At 37.8% G+C, this 17,677-nt stretch overlaps 1 protein-coding gene across 23 annotated transcripts in view; it reads right to left on the reverse strand.

Annotated features, from left to right (window-relative positions):
- Positions 1–17,677, reverse strand: part of CAB39L (calcium binding protein 39 like) — a 216,759-nt gene that overhangs the window by 77,716 nt on the left and 121,366 nt on the right. For 8 of the 23 annotated variants that reach the window (XM_063697381.1, XM_055359869.2, XM_063697387.1 and 5 more), the window contains 2 exons: positions 14,971–15,166; positions 14,709–14,846 (listed from right to left, as the gene is read on the reverse strand). The exons of 7 other annotated variants lie outside the window; for them this stretch is intronic. The gene's annotated coding sequence lies outside the window, so the exon portion shown is untranslated. Of the gene's footprint in view, positions 1–14,708; positions 15,167–17,677 lie in introns of all 23 variants that reach the window. 8 more of the 23 variants (XM_055359856.2, XM_055359864.2, XM_055359858.2 and 5 more) reach the window with 2 other exon arrangements.

Below are 17,677 nucleotides of genomic sequence, written 5' to 3' on the forward strand. Positions count from 1 at the left end.
CAGAGGCGCCCCTCACCTCCCGGACGGGGCGGCTGGCCGGGCGGGGGGCTGACCCCCCACCTCCCTCCCGGACTGGGCGGCTGGCCGGGCAGAGGGGCTCCTCACTTCCCAGTAGGGGCGGCAGGGCAGAGGCACCCCTCACTTCCCCGACGGGGCGGCTGGCCGGGCGGGGGGCTGACGCCCCCACCTCCCTCCCGGACGGGGCGGCTGGCTGGGCGGTGGGCTGACCCCCCCACCTCCCTCCCGGACGGGGCGGCTGGCCGGGCAGAGGGGCTCCTCACTTCCCAGCAGGGGCGGCTGGGCAGAGGCGCCCCTCACCTCCCGGACGGGGCGGCTGGCCGGGCGGGGGGCTAACCCCCCACCTCCCTCCCGGACTGGGCGGCTGGCTGGGCAGGGGGCTGGCCCCCCCACCTCCCTCCCGGACTGGGCGGCTGGCCGGGCGGGGGGCTGACCCCCCCACCTCCCTCCTGGACGGAGCGGTTGGTGGGGCAGAGGGGCTCCTCACTTCCCAGTAGGGGCGGCCGGGCAGAGGCGCCCCTCACCTCCCGGACGGGGCGGCTGGCCGGGCGGGGGGCTGATCCCCCCACCTCCCTCCCGGACGGGGCGGCTGGCCGGGCAGAGGCGCCCCTCCCCTCCCGGACGGGGCGGCTGGCCAGGCGGGGGGCTAACCCCCCCACCTCCCTCCCGGACGGGGCGGCTGGCCGGGCGGGGGGCTGACCCCCCCACCTCCCTCCTGGACGGAGCGGTTGGCCGGGCAGAGGGGCTCCTCACTTCCCAGTAGGGGCGGCCGGGCAGAGGCGCCCCTCACCTCCCGGACAGGGCGGCCGGCTGGGCGGGGGGCTGATCCCCCCACCTCCCTCCCAGACGGGGCGGCTGGCCGGGCGGGGGGCTGACCCCCCCACCTCCCTCCCGGACGAGGTGGCTGCTGGGCGGAGATGCTCCTCACTTCCCAGACGGGGTGGCTGCTGGGCAGAGGGGCTCCTCACTTCTCAGATGGGGTGGCTGCCGGGCAGAGGGTCTCCTCACTTCTCAGACGGGGCGGCCGGGCAGAGATGCTCCTCACATCCCGGACGGGGCGGCAGGGCAGAGGTGCTCCCCACATCTCAGACGATGGGTGGCCAGGCAGAGACGCTCCTCACTTTCCAGACTGGGCAGCCGGGCAGAGGGGCTCCTCACATCCCAGACGATGGGCGGCCAGGCGGAGACGCTCCTCACTTCCCAGACGGGGTGGCGGCCGGGCAGAGGCTGCAATCTCGGCACTTTGGGAGGCCAAGGCAGGCGGCTGGGAGGTGGTTGTAGCGAGCCGAGATCACGCCACTGCACTCCAGCCTGGGCGCCATTGAGCACCGAGTTAACGAGACTCCGTCTGCAATCCTGGCACCTCGGGAGGCCGAGGCTGGCAGATCACTCGCGGTTAGGAGCTGGAGACCAGCCCGGCCGACACAGCGAAACCCCGTCTCCACCAAAAAAATACGAAAACCAGTCAGGCGTGGCGGTGCGCGCCTGCAATCGCAGGCACTCGGCAGGCTGAGGCAGGAGAATCAGGCAGGGAGGTTGCAGTGAGCTGAGATGGCAGCAGTACCGTCCAGCTTCGGCCCGTCGGCATGTGGGGAGAGGGAGAGGGAGAGGGAGAGGGAGAGGGAGAGGGAGAGGAGCATCTTTATATCTATATAGGTATTTTATAGCAATATGAAGAAAATGGAGTGTTATCCCCTAACAAACAGGTGTTACAACAATGGAGGGGGGAGGATAGGAAGCCAAAAACAGCAAAGGCATTAAAACTGGAACAGAATCGAAGATATAACAGCATAAACAGAAAAACAATCTAAACTTGATCATTCGAAAGATTTTTCTAGTTGAGATTCATGATAAGACCCAACATTCAGTGTCTTGCAGCTTTTAAAATAAACATTTCCTTCTCAAATCACATTCCAACAAAATGACCTTAAAAAAACAAACAAATGAAAGCATAAAAATCAGGTTGGTTTTGGACTTCCATGAACCAAATGCCCCAAGGCCATGGAGAAAACCTAGAGTTCTGATAAGGAAAGTCTATAACACCATAATTAAATCCTTAGCCAATATACCATTTATGTGTGAACAGATACTGTATATTTACTAAAAATGGAACAAAAAGATGAGATGGAATGAGGCCCACAAAGAGCTCAACAAAATTAATGCTAAAAAATCAGAAATAGTTCTTGAAAAGGAGCCTGTATATTGTTGGCAGAACATGTGGGAGGGTGAGAATCTACAATTATAACTCATTCATACAGGAATAAAAATAAATAAGGATTCAACTAAAGAGGTTAAAAAGGAAACTGCCCCAAAAATCTCCAAGAAAAGTTGGATGGAAATAATGATAGAAGTAGAAATAACTCAATCAGAGAAGCAAAAGAAAAGGAAGAAAACTTCTGGTAGCTATTTGGTCCGGGCTTCTTCTGGTGATAGATGTGTCTGCCCTACTTCCCACATCACCTCACCCCACCAAAAGGGGAGGAACATGACCCAGGTTTGGCCAGAGTATTCCCTGTCCTGGATGCAGCAACTAGCTAGTAAATAGATTGTGACACAGCCAATCAAAATAAAAAAGAAGAAAGAAAAGTGTTGATGAGAATGCTGAGAAAAGGGAACTCTTGTACATTGTTGGTGGGAAGGTGAATTAGAACAGCCACTATAAGAAACGGTGTGGATGATATGCAAAAAATAAAAATGGAACTACCACGTGATCCAGTAATCCCACTTCTGGGTATATATCCAAAGGAACTGAAATCAGTATGTCAAGGAAATATCTGCACTTCCGTATTCATTGCAACCTTATTTACAATAGCCAAGACATGGAACCAACCTAAGTGTCCATCAAAAGATAAATAGATAAAAAATGTAGTACAAGCTGGGTGCGGTGGCTCAGTCCTGTAATCCCAACACTTTGGGAGGCCAAGATGGGTGGATCACTTGAGTCCAGGAGTTCGAGACCAGCATGGCCAACATGGGGAAACCCCGTCTCCACAAAAAATACAAAAATTAGCTGGGTGTGGTGGCAGGCACCTATACTCCCAGCTACTCAAGAGGTTGAGGCATGAGAATTGCTTGAACCCAGGGGGCAGAGGTTTCAGTGAGCCAAGATGTGCCACTGCACTCCAGCCTGGGTGACAAAACAAGACTCTGTCTCAAAAAACAAAACACTGCTTTAAAATAGATTCAAAGCAGAGACAAAAGGTATGGTCATCTTCATTCGATATAGCCAAATTGCTTTCTCAAGTTTTTATTCCAGTTTATACTTTCACAGCTGTGTAGTGTGAGTTGCAGTTATCGCCCATCCTTCCTAACATTTGGACCTGTCAGAATTTAAAAATTTCACCAGTATGACAGCTGTAAAACGTTGTCCCATTATGGTTGGAGTGCAGTTGTGTGATAACCGCTTGCTGCAGTCTTGACCTGTTGGGTTCAAGCAATCTTCCCACCTCAGCCTCCCGAGTAGCTGGGACCACAGGCATGTGCCACCACGTCCGGTTAATTTTTGTATTTTTAGTAGAGACGGGGTTTTCCATGTCACCCAGGCTGGCCTCAAACTCCTGGCTAATTTTAATTTTATGTAGAGACATGGTCTCTGTATGTTGCCCAGGCTGGTCTCAAACTCCTGAGTTTAAATGATCCTCTCACCTTGGCCTCCCAAAGTGTTGGGGTTACAGGTTTGAGCCATCACACCTGACCCATACTAGCTTTTTAACTTTCTTATTCTGTACATTTCCTAATTCTATACTTTGCCCATTTCATATTTAAAAAAAAATTTAGAGACAAGTTCTTGCTCTGTCACCTAGGCTGTAGTGCAGTGGCACAGTCACAGCTTACTGCAGCCTCGAACTCCTGACCTTAAGTGATCCTCCCACCTCAGCTTTACAAAGTCCTGGGATAACAGGCGTGAGCCACTGTGCCCAGCTACTTTGCCCAGTTCTTTAAGGTGGCTGAAGAAAGTCATATCAGCTGCCAATACCAACTAGTACAGTCCCTCGCTAATAAATATAAATCACATGCAAGAATCATGAGGTGTTTGATGAAAATCAAGAATATAAAAGAGAAATGTAAAAATAAATAGAGCAAACCCTGGGGGGGATGGTAAAAATTATATTATATTTATATACCCAAAAGATATGCTATGCTATCACATCCATAAAATAAGAACAGGCTGCTATGAAAAAGAAGTAAACAATGAATGAGAAAACATTCTTGGAACTAAGAACATGCAATGCAATAGAATAGCTGATTGGTAGAAGGGTATAGAATTGAAAAACAAACCCACAATTTAAAGACCAAGCCATGGAAATCTGGAATGAAGAGTAAAATACAAAGAAAAGAAAAGCACTAATTCAGAGAAAAGTTGGAAATATACAGGGTAGAGCTGGAGAGCCAATATTGATTGAATATAAATGCTTAAAGGAAAAGAAAAAAACAGAGATAACTGATGAGAGAGTAACAAATACATTAACAAATAAAAAGGAAGCAAAATTCCTAGAGCTGAACATGTCTTCAGATTTAAGTAAACTAATGGTTATCACACAGAGGGAATGCAAAAAGGCTTATTCCAAGATACACTGTGAAATTTCTGAACTCTGAAGTGAAATCCCACAAACTTCCATAAAGGGGAAAAATCTAGAGTGGCACCTAAGAACCAGACTGTCAGAGTGGAATCAGGATTAGTAACTTCACACCAAATGACAGAAGGGAGTGAAACACCATTTACATAGTTTCTAGGGAAAAAGATTTTTCACCTAGAATTCTATACTTTACGAATTATGCAGATGGAGGGCAAACTAAAATTACCTAAGGACGAAGATGGTGAAGGAGTAGGGGGAAGAGAAAGGAAGATGGAGGAGAAACAGAAAAATGAGAAAACAGTTGAAAACTAAGCAGTTGAGCAAAGAAACCAATAAAATATATGGCTAAATCTAAGTAAAGGTTGATAATGTGTCTGTGATGCTTAATATGACTGCTAAAAATGTATTCCTGAAGTATTTTGATAGAGGCAAAATGTTTTTTAAAAAATCCAACTACCTGGAAAAATACAACTAAAATTCTTTTATAGACTTTGTTCAAGGAAAAGGATAGAAATAATGATTAAATCATAATAAAATGTATATGTGTTTGTCATGCCAAACTAATTTAAGTCTCTGGGTTTTCTATAATCACATCATACACAAATTAAGATAAACCTGTTTCTTGAATTGTTTATTAAACATTTAATGATGAATATTAGAATAATGGAAGTAGGATGCAACCACCAGAAGGGGGAAAACAGGAAACAAAAATAATTTGACCAAATCAGCAAGAATCAGGAATGAAAAGGAAAGTATAAACAAATAGTAAACAGAGAATATAAAACAATATAGAAGGAATAAGAGCAACCAATAATTACAATACATACAAATGTGTTAAATTCTACTACTAAAAAACCAAGACTCTCAAACTCTCAAATTGGGTTCACACACACACACACACACACACACACACACACACACACACATTTCTGCTCTAAATTCTGCAAGAGCCATAATAGAAACAAAATGACACAAAAATGTTCAGAATAAAAGGATGCATAAATATATATCAAGCAATATTACAACATGAATATAAGAAATGCAGAGTTCATGACAAATTATACACACACACACACAGAGCATTTAATATATGTATTTAGTTGTCATGAAGAGAATATATAGAGGTTATTATACTACATATACAGTGTATGTAATAGACATAATCATACATATAAAGTCAATTACCATTGCAAATTTAATACTATTTCATATGTATATTAGGTACAATAAAGGCTATATTAAATAGTTTTAATTTGGTGACCTTAATATTCTCTAGGTAGAACAAGGAAATCATTGCTTGAAAGATAGAAAACAGAGGTGTCTGGGTCAGGCGCGGTGGCTCATGCCTGTAATCCCAGCACTCTGGGAGTCCGAGGTGGGCAGATCACAAGGTCAGGAGTTCGAGACCAGCTTGGCCAACATGGTGAAACCCCATCTCTACTAAAAATACAAAAAAAAATTAGCTGGGCATGGCGGTGCGTGCCTGTAATCCCAGCTACTCAGGAGGCTGAGGCAGGAGAATCACTGGAATCCGGGAGGCAGAGGTTGCAGTGAGCTGAGATTGCACCACTGTACTCCAGCCTGGGTGACAGAGAAAGACTCTGTCTCAAAAAAAACAAAAACAAAACAAAACAAAAAACAGAGGAGTCTGGTAGGGAACGAGAAAAGATAGCTACTGGCAGAAATGAGAACAGGAGCTACTGGGAAAGTGATCTAAATTATTTTCAGTTTAAATACGTTCAATATAGACCCTAAGTAAAATTCTGGCCAATAAAAATCAAAGGCTGTGTTTACAAAATAAAATACCAAATCAGGTTTTTAATAATAGAAAATTGATGAATATAATAAATTATATCAATAAGTCAAATAAAAATTATCTCAGTGGCATCTGAAAAAGTTATCTAATAAAATTAAAACCAAGAGAGAGATAAATCTTAGCTCAATTTACAAAATAATGGTTAATGGAGGCATACTTACTAAAAGGAGGTATAAAACAAAGGTCATCACAATCACGCTATCATTACCATATGTTGTGATCAATGCATTAAAATATAAAACATAAATAAATGCTATAAAATTTGGGAAGGATATGACAAAATTGTAGTTAACAGACAATATGATTATATACATAAAAATATGAACAACTGAAATTAGTAGAAATTAGGTGAAGTAGTCAAATACATGATAAATATACATACAGCTTTGAAATATAAGAAATTGCCAGTCAGAAAACATAATGAAAAGCATATTTTGTTCATACTGCCAACTAAATATGTACAAAATCTATACCAGATCTGTATTTTAAAAAACTACAAAACTTTAATTTCGAAAATAGGATAATTACTCTTCCTGAAACAGAAAACTAACAAATAAAACAGAGAAATAGAAGTTGTACTTATAGATGTATGTGTCTATTTATCTTTTCATCCCTTCAGCTAGCCATCCTTTTAATGTTATAGTCACAGAATGATTCTAGAATGTGGCTTAGCTGATCTTCATGATATTATCTAAATTATGAGATTTGTGATGGTTTAACTTTCTTCATGTAGGTATTTTTCTGCATTATTTATAATGAGCACATTTCTTTTTTCTGAAATAATAAAGAGACTGTGGAGAAAACCTACATAATTAAGATAGGAAAGATTTGAGGTTAAAAAAACACTCTATTTTGTTCTTGAATAGACAGAATAAATATTATTTAAATGTCAGTTATTCTTAAAGTCCACAGTTTGATACAGTTCCAATCAAATGTCCAAAAAAATTTTTTGGTATCTAAATTTAGTCAAGAATACTAAATAAGCAAGAATAACAAATTTTAAAAAGGAAAATTACTTAGGAGGAAATGAAATGAAAAGTGTTATAATGTACTGTAACACAGTAATAGCACAAGAAACAAACACATCAATGAACAATACAGCCCAGATATAGATGTTAATATAAGTGACTTTCAAATTTCTGGATGTGAAATAGTTTCTGTAATTTTATAAGTGATAAAATAAATTTCAAAGAAAAAGACTAACAAATCGAAGTTAATACAAATATGCCACAAACACAAAAATTTGAATTTCTATAGATAAATAATAAAAAATGTTATAGGCAAACAACAAACTAGAGAATTCTGTGATACGAATCTGAAAGATGAAGGGCTAATATCATTACAAAAGATCTCTTTAAGACAATTAAGAAAATCATTAAGGAAACATACAGGTAAGTGAAAACCATAAATGAGGAATTATAGTTAATGAACATATTAGTAAATGTTTAACCATTCTCTATAATAAAAAAAATGCAAACTCAAAGTGAAAGACTATTTTGTCCATTATGTTACTAAGTTTTTTGTTGTTTTGACAAACTCAATTCTAATGATGGTATTTTGCAACAGGCTCTCATTTCTTACTGGTGCAGATATAAATTAGACAATAATTTGGCAAATATGAATCTAGAACCTTAAAATGCTCACAACCTCTGGCTTTATGGTAATTCCATTTCTGGTAATCTGTCCTAGGAAAATAAACCAAAATAAAGGATTATCTTTATATGCAAAAATGTTTACTGCAATTTTTTATCATAAAAAACTGAGAAATATCTAATCTAACAGAGGGAAATAATTAAATTGTGATATACCCAGTTGATGGAACATTAGCATATGTCACAGATTTTTTAAACTTTTAAACTTTTTACAATTATTTTACATTTTAACATCTTCAAAGCATAGGTGTGTCTTACAATTGTTGGTGCCTTACACTAACAGGCAGGTTCTTTTCTTTCTCGGTTGTACATAAAGTAACCATATGTCTTACAACCAGCGACTTATTAAATTTGATGAAATATGTCTAGGAAAATATTTCCAAAGAATGTGAAATAGAATGGAATGTTAATGTTAAAAACAACATCCCAAATTACAGAGCATAACTACAACTATGTGAAGCAAACAAAAACACACACAAAACCTATGTATAGAAAAAATAATTTTGAAATGTTAACAGTGATTGCCTCCGAGTAGTGTAGTTTGCTTGTGGATGCTTAACTTCCTTCTTTTTTCAAATGTTCTGTTTTTTCCAAAGCTTGTATAATAGATCATGCAAATGCTTTTATAGTAGAAATGCCTCTCTTACATGGTATTTTGAATGAATAAACAAATAACCTTTTTTTTTTTTAAGTTCAAACTGTGGAATATCTGATTGTCATGCCTTGTCTTTTCTTTTTTTTTTTTTCTGAGATGGAGTCTCACTCTATTGCCCAGGCTGGATGGAGTGCAATGGCATGATCTCGGCTCACTGCATCGCCCCCCGGGTTCAACCGATTCTCCTGCCTCAGCCTCCTGAGTAGCTGGGATTACAGGCACTCACCACCACGTTCGGCTATTTTTGTATTTTAGTAGAGACGGGGTTTTACCATGTTGGCCAGGCTGGTCTCGAACTCCTGACCTTGTGATCTGCCTGCCTCGGCCTCTCAAAGTGCTGGGATTACAGGCATGAGCCACTATGCCTGGCCTGTCATGTCTTTTCAAAGCATTATTCAAACATGATTTCTTTGGCTATAAAGTTTCATAAAGAGTAGTACTTGGCTCAGATTCTGGAGAGAAAGCCAAAAAAGATCATCCAACTCTGCTCCCAGGGAACTCACACCCTGTAGATTTTGCAGTAGATTTTGGCAGCATTCTCTTTCCTAATACACAGTAAAATATTTCATATTCCTAACTTGTGTGTGAGCACCATTGAAGATGGCCCAAAATCAACCACTCAAGTGAGTCATCTGAATATGTTCAGTGACATAAATGGAAAGGAGAGTTGGCAGGGGGCGGGGTGGGTAGGAAAGGACCTAGGGGAAGAGGGGAATAGCCACTTGGAGCATTAAATGCCCTTGTTGTTATCCCACTTAAAATATTTCAAAGGGAAAAATGTCTAATATCTAATCTCCAACTATGCTATTCAATAATAATTTGAGGCCAGGTGCGGTAGCTCACACCTGTAATCCTAACACTTTGGGAGGTCAAGGCTGCAGTGAGCCATGTTTGTGCCACTGCACTCCAGCCTGGGCAACACAGTGAGACTCTGTCTCAAAAAAAAAAAAAAAAAGACTTAAAAAAATAACGTTTTGAATGTCAAAGTTTTCCCAGGAAAACTGAGGGGAGTGGGAAATTTATATCTGAAGCCAAAAGAGATGTCTCAACATTTCCAGAGGTATAACCAAACTGCTAACTCATTTTAAGAAAGACAACTAAAAAATGAACCTTCTTTTCCTCACATAAGTTTATTTTACAATCAACAAAGAGTTAGACAGGAACATTTCCAAAATGATTTCTTAAGAGCTTGTTAATTTAACTTAAGGCACAGTCACCTTCTGTTAAACTAAAAAAATTAAAATAAACCTACTACCACATAAAAAAAAATTTCAGGGCCAGGCGCGGTGGCTCACACCTGGAATCCCAGCACTTTGGGAGGCTGAGGTGGGTGGATCACATGAGGTCAGGAGATTGAGACCAGCCTAGCCAACATGGTGAAACCTCATCACTACTAAAATACAAAAATTAGCGGGGTGTGGTGGCAGGCACCTGTAATCCCAGCTACTCAGGAGGGTGAGGCAGGAGAATCACTTGAACCCAGAAGGCGGAGGTTGCAGTGAGCCAAGATCGCACCACTGCACTCCAGCCTGGGTGATACAGCGAGATTCCATCTCAAAAAAACAAAAACAAATTCAGAAAAGTTCAGGGATGCTATTCTTTTATCTGTATTCCAAATAGGATTCACAGATAGAAAGAAATGAAATCAAACACACATGGCAAAATATTGTGCCTGTAAGATTCATTTTTTAAAATTAAAATGGGATGGAGGTTACATGAGTACATACATATGTCAATACTAATTGAACCATTCTCCTAAAATGGGTGCATTTGATTATATGAAAATCTTAAAACAAAAACATGCACCTTAAAGTTCTACTGTATTTGCTACTGTATCCAAGAAGACTCTCCCCCAAAAAACATAATTTAGAATTGCCTTCACAGAGATGGTTAAGTTACAAAGCATATCATTATATATGTAATAATACCATATCATTATGAACCATATTATATATGTCAAAGAATCTTCCAATCAGTATCTTCTATGCTTCAATTTTTCCATTTTAAAATATGCATCCTAAATGTAATTACAAAGCACCATAACTGAATTTTGTACTTGAAAACCTATAGATATGAGTGAAACAATAAAGTATAAATAACAACTTTCACTGATAATCCTTTTTTCAGTTCAAAATGACTAAGAATAACTTGTTTTTATAAGTTTTATTAACCAAATTTGAGGGAGAGGCACTTTCTAAAAATGGGCAATTTACACAGAAATGGAAAAGTTGTGAGGAGCTTTTTATGAGTCCCATTCATCTGGAAGCCCCAGTCAGACTTACATCAGAAGAAAAACTCTTTTATAAGAGAAACTCATGTCCCTTGTTAATTACTCTTTATTTCTAATGTACAGTAACACTGAAATACATTTTTAAAAATAATTAACATATAAAGTTAGGAATATATACAACTACTACTACATTTATTATCTAAGGATCCTACTAGGCTATTGTAGTTCCAGAAAAAAAAACTAGTAACTTTATTCATTACATTCACACTGATGTTTCTGTTGACAGCTCCAGTCATTTGTCAGAGCTAAAATTTTCTACCTTTATTAGCTATTAATAATTGCCAATGATTGAAAATTTTATATTAGAATTTTACAATCTCAACTTATAGCAGAGATCTGAACCAAAGTCAGTATTCTCAAAAACTGGTAACTATCATTAAAGCATTAGATCTTACTGAAATTAACAAATGGTTACTCTTTAAAAAACAGAATTATCAAGGGAGACTCATAATTCAGTTTTCATTCTTTCTTGTAAGCACATACATATTACACATAACAAATTTTGGTTAGTTACTGTTATTGATATTAAGACATGGTTTATACAAATAGTGTGAAATACAACTATTTCATAGCTTCAGTAAGCCCTGTGCCTGTCTATGACCTGTCAATCTATAAAAACATTAACATGAGAGAGTAGAGATGAAAGTGATTTTGCTAAAGTTATCTGTTATCCCCAAGCTGTTCAAAGTTGATTTGGTTTTTCTGGCTGAGTAATTTGATATAATCTTTCATCCTTCCAAAATTGGAAGGGACTATATGAGTTTCTGCTAGAAATTTGAGACATTTAAGTCACAAAACTGCAAAGTATATTATCTCACTTATAAGCAGTAAAGATCTCTGTTTAAACTAATTAATTAGTGAAATACCAACTTTGACTATAATTAATAGACATGCTAATGCAGTTTTAATAGATTTTTCTTTGTTATGTGACTATCAGCTAAATATAATCTTTAAGCCACATTATGAATATATATGTGCATGTAAACACAGTCATATATATATCCCAGAAATGGAAAATTGTCCAAATCTACCTTTATCCATTCAGTAAATACTTGTTAAGAACCTATTATATACCATTTAGGACTACTCAAAATCATTACTTTTTATGTAAGATTTACAATAGACTAAAGAAAGTATTTCTTGATCAAATGCAAGAGTTTTTACGCCATTACAAATCATCCAAGATAACCGAAACCTGCATCTACTGTATTGTTTATTTCATTATTATTTCATTACATATGCATATTGCATTACTGACTTTTAAATTTCATATACTGGCAAGTCAGAGAGACTTTCAGGACCAGTAAAGTTAATTTGGATAGACCCAAGACAAGTTTTCCAAATAAGTCACATTTCTTCATATGGGTCCTAGTAAACATTTGCAAATACATAATCCTTCTGAGTTAAAGTTGACACCTGACTTTAGAATGTCCCATGTACTCAAGATACCTACCTTGTAAATTGCCTCCCCTCAGCACCATTCCTACTCATTCAAGGCAGCAACCAAGTTATACCATGGTCTTTTCTTGTTCTCTTCAGAGTTAGACCTATTCTGTCTTACTTTTGCTTTGTTCACATCTCACAATTCAATCAATTCTTTTCAGGCCATCTCTTTCTTATAAGGAAAAACGTGTGCCCCTAAGCCTCTTTCCTTTATTGGATATCTTGGAAAATAACTCATTTCAATTTTTGTGAACCAAAGAAACAGTTTAGTCCTCATGCAATAACTATTATCAGGTACCTACTATGTGCCACACACTGGGCTAGACCCTTAGGAATGGCTAAGTACGAACTCAATGGCCAGAAATATTCTTGTAGCAAGAAAAAGAGAAATCACTGATTTCAATGTCAGATTAGATCTCAAAAACAGTGCAATCAACCTTGAAAGCTCATGAAAGCACCCAGAAAACCCATAAGCATCCTTCCAAATACCTATCCACCTATTAAACTTGCTTTTCTTTAAGCATTCATATTTAGAATAAAAATAATATCTTATCTAACATAATTATTTTATATTTAGTTTCATCATTGGAATTGACTTTCTTATATTTTTCAAGGTAGCAATGGTTTTTCTACAGCATGGGTAAAATACATTCTTAGACTATAATAAACGCCCAACAGTCACTTGATAAACTCTTTCCCAGGGAAAATGGGTTCTAAATTTCCAACAATCCATTCACAAGTAAACTTCTGAAATACAAAGCATTTGTAAATTGGGAACACATTATTCTTTACTTCTATATTTACATTCCTATGGGCCTGGGAAATGGTACCATCACTAAGGTAACACAGTAAATGATTAGTTTAAAATAAAAAATTATTCTGAAGAGTGTGAAGCTGTATGCAAATAATTTTCCACCAGTCTAAGAAGGACTGAGCATGGGAAAATCTATAAAGAAGTAAAAGTAAGTTTGTGATATTATCTCTATGATGTTTACTTTTAAGTGCAAGATACTAACTAGCCCAGAAAAGGTTCCCACAGACCAGTTGAGCTGCTTCTTATACATAGGTCAACAGTCTAAAAAAAAAATAAAAACCTGCAAAATCCCACAAAACAAAACCTGTTTTACAGGCTTCTGTACACGTAGAGGAAATGTTAGAGAAATTACAGCCATTTTATGGTCTATCTAGGGTACAAGCCCTTCTAATGTGTTTACTGATACTCTGCAGAAGTTTTCATTTCAGTTGTTTTGCCTTAAAGGATTCACTTGAATCAATAAAGACATATATATTTTTTGAGGCTAGCAGAGGGTAGATCAGAAACTCTGCTTAGAGTGGTGAATCCTCATGCAGTGACTCAATTTCACAGTTAACAACATACACTTTCTTCCTCCTACAGAAGAATGATTACATGCCTTTAAAAAGATATATATAATTGGCATACACTCTCCTATTTTAAGATTATACAAAAAAAGTTTATTGGAATGTGAATAGATATTTTTAAGAGTTTATTTTTCTTTGCTCTATTGCTTATACAAACACAAACACACACACACACACACACACACACACACACACACACACACACACACACCAGGTTATATTAGCTCTTCAACAGAATAAGATTATATGAGAGGAAAGCTTGGTATAAACTGTAAGAACAAAATAACTGCTTTATTCCTTACTTAGAAACCCAAATGCATTCATTCATTTTACATAAAGTAGGAAAAATCAGGTGTCACTTATTGGGTCTAACAGAAGCAGTCAACATTTAAATTATATAAATTTAAATTGATACTCCTTTGAAGTAACAGTATCAACATTTTTATTTAAATTATGAGAAAATGTATTTATAATACAAAACAGTGATAATTTAAAATTTACTAACAATAGACAGAAAGAGATAACTTTCTAATTTTCATGCAGTTGAAAGAGAAACATGAAAAAAGGTATACTGGACTGCCACTATTTTATTTTTGGAAACTCTTTGTAAATAAAAACCCATTTCCAAAATAAGATATTCCATGAACACAGAATAGTTGGTAATGGTTCAAGTGCCTTAGGCAACAGAGAAGTATTGTTTTGTAGTTTTTTTAAACCTCTCCTAGTAACAGCAATTCATTATGCACAAAGAAACAAGGTAACAGCATGGTTTATAATGCATATATAAGTAATAACTGCAGAACCTCAATTAAAACTAAAGTTTACCATATTCCTTCCATTTCTATAAACCAGTATAGATAACCTTGTTGATACTCACCAAATGTTACAGAAATGCCTAGGCTTTTCTAAGCAACAAAACGTAGACACATGGTGAGGTGCTGAAGACAGCTCTTTCTTGAGCTCAAAGCACTTTAGATGAAGTAGCCTTTATCTTCCATTTAATAGAGGTTGCCTCCTGTTACCAAGCGTGGCAGAGAAAAGAGTTTCCACAATTAGGTCTTGACTTTCTGTCCCTCTTTTTGAAGAGCAACAGTTACCACTGGAAAACGTTACCAGAAAATGATCACTTGAACACTCACATAGGGCAGCTGTAAATTTCCACTCTTCTTTGCTTGCTCTCAGATTCCAAGCCTTGCTTGTCTCTTAATCTGTCACAGGCAGTTCTGTTTCTGGTCAAACCAGCTTGCTTATGCGTTCTCCACTCCCTCTCTAACACTTGCTTTCAGATACGTACCACAGTCACAGCTCCCTCTTTTACTTCCTCCCTCCTCAGTCCTGTAACGTCACAAGAATGCGTGTAAAGCTGAGGCAAAATAAATTCTTGGGCCAAAAAAGAAAAAAGTCTAGAGACAAACAAAATTTTTTCTCATCACTTTTTTCTGTCTTAAGTCTTATACTTGTTCATGCACGGGGTTTTGTCAACTGATTAAACTGGCTGGACCACCTTGTTTAAAAATGTAAATAAAGGTTATTTTTTAAAAAGTCATGTTGATAGTAATAATAACAGATTCACCTGCTAATATGCTAGCTCCTCAAGGAAGACGCTATTCCCAACCATAAGAAAGTGGAGCAAGTAAACACACAAGTACTTGTATTAGAAACTTAATCTTAACATTTAAAAAGCAAGGAAGGTTTTAGAGTACTTATAATTCAAACTGTGTAATTTTATGAAAAAAATGTATTTCTTAATATGGTATATTTTGAAACTTGGACCAAAATTTACAGTTATAAAAGGGGAAATTATAAAGAACATAGAAAAATATTGACACCAAAAACAAAAGAGCAGCTTAATCATGCGTGTGCAAACCAAATGTAATTATTGCTGTTGGAAAGAAGGTTTTTTTCCCCCTAAACATTACCGGTCAGAATGCATAACACCTCTTATAAGAATTACAAAGGCTAAAGGCTACAAAAAATTACTAAAGTGATTATACACATACAATTATAGAGTAAAGTATCTTAAAATTACGAAACTCTCTTTAAGGTTTGGGGATGAGGAATTAGGTGGAAAGCTGAGTGGGCTCGTGGTTGGCAGGTTTAGATGGCATTTGTAGGATTCTTTGGAATTAGGAGGCAATGTATGCAGCTTGGAATACATGCTGGCTCTGTATGAATGCTAGTCAGATCCTGCTTTGGAGTTCTGTTCCAGTTCCTTAGCACAGAACACTTTTAGTTTCTCCATCTCCCACTATGTCCCCAATCAAAAGTCCTGGGCCCTTCTACTGACGGATCTCCCAAGTACAGAAGGAACAGAAGTAGTTATTAGACCTATTATTAAGTAACACATTCTTATTCTCTGCAGAATTAAAATCTCTCTAAGAATATAAGCTTAAGTAAGGTGAAAGGTAAACATCTATAAACAGTTGTTTATATCCCTTAAGAAAAATAAGTCAGTAAAAGTCGGCCTTAAAATACAGGTGTTTTGATCTCGTTTATTTAAAGTAGAATTAAAATTTAACTATATTATACAGTTATTTGGTTATTTCTTAGCACCTATTAAATAGGTATCAAAGATGACTAGAGATTAGTCTGCCAATTTTTCTTTCAATTAGTAGTTTTATAATTTTTAGAGTTTTATTTCTCCTTTTTAAAGAGATGTTAAATGGAAATAATTCTAAATCACTGAGGGTATGAAGTGTCTAGTACCTTAGGTTATACTCCGAGAGTTGTAATATAATTAAAGAAATTCAGAATTTATAAAAGTGGTTCTTAGGATAACTGCAAGGTTAATTTAAAACTGGGAGACTGTATATCAATCTATAGTGGATTCAAAGGCACAAAGTCAAGTCAAGGACTTTAAAACATATAATTACTGAGATTATTTAGGATTGTTTGTATATTTAATTCCTATTAAATACCATTCCATTTTCCAACAGCAAGAGTGCAGAAATCTCATAATATACAGGAAACTGGGTTGAGTATTCAGAAGGATATCACCTCAGTAGTGGAACCAAATTAGTTTTAGATTAAAGGTTGTTCTGGTCCCTCCTAATAGGGATTAAAAGTAAGCCCTGAAAGGATCAAATTACTTCCAAATAACTGCAACCCAGAGTAAAATTTTAAAATATTTATATAAATTTTTAAAAATCTAGCACACAATAACATAAAATTCACAATATCTGACATCCAGTCAAAAATCACCAGGCATGCAAAGAAGCAGGAAAACATAATGCATAAGGAGAAAATCAATCATTAGAAAAAGACTCAGAAATGACACAAATAATAGAATTAGTATACAAAGACATTAAAACTATTAAAAATATCTTCCATAGGTTCAAGAAGGTATTAGAAAGATAAGAATGTTAAGGAGAGACATGGCAGATATAAAAAAGATCTACATCAGATTTCTAAGAATTAAAATTACAATTTCTGAGAAAACATTTATTCTGTTTCATGGAATGAAGTGTTGCCTAACTCTAGAATCACAAATAAGGCCAACTAAGATCTTTAAACAACAACAACAAAAAAAAAACCCTATAAACTCTGGAATGAAAATTACACCAAATGAGATGAACAGCAGACTGCACACTGCAGAAGAAATGATTAGTAAACTTGGAGACACAGTGACAGAACTTATCAAAATAAAGCATTGAGAGGAAAAAAGTTTAAAAAAATAAAAATGAACAGAGAATCCCTGAACTATGGGGAAACTTAAAAGAACCTAATGTATACTATATACACTATATTTAGTCTTTGGACCTTGAATAAACATCAGCAGTAGCCAAGAAATAGTTGTTACAGGCCTTGGGCATAATCCAGTACTGTGCTGGCTTCAGGTGTGACCCA

This window comes from Gorilla gorilla, chromosome 14, assembly GCF_029281585.2.
Source record: "Gorilla gorilla gorilla isolate KB3781 chromosome 14, NHGRI_mGorGor1-v2.1_pri, whole genome shotgun sequence".
NCBI classification, from domain to species: Eukaryota; Metazoa; Chordata; class Mammalia; order Primates; family Hominidae; genus Gorilla; species Gorilla gorilla.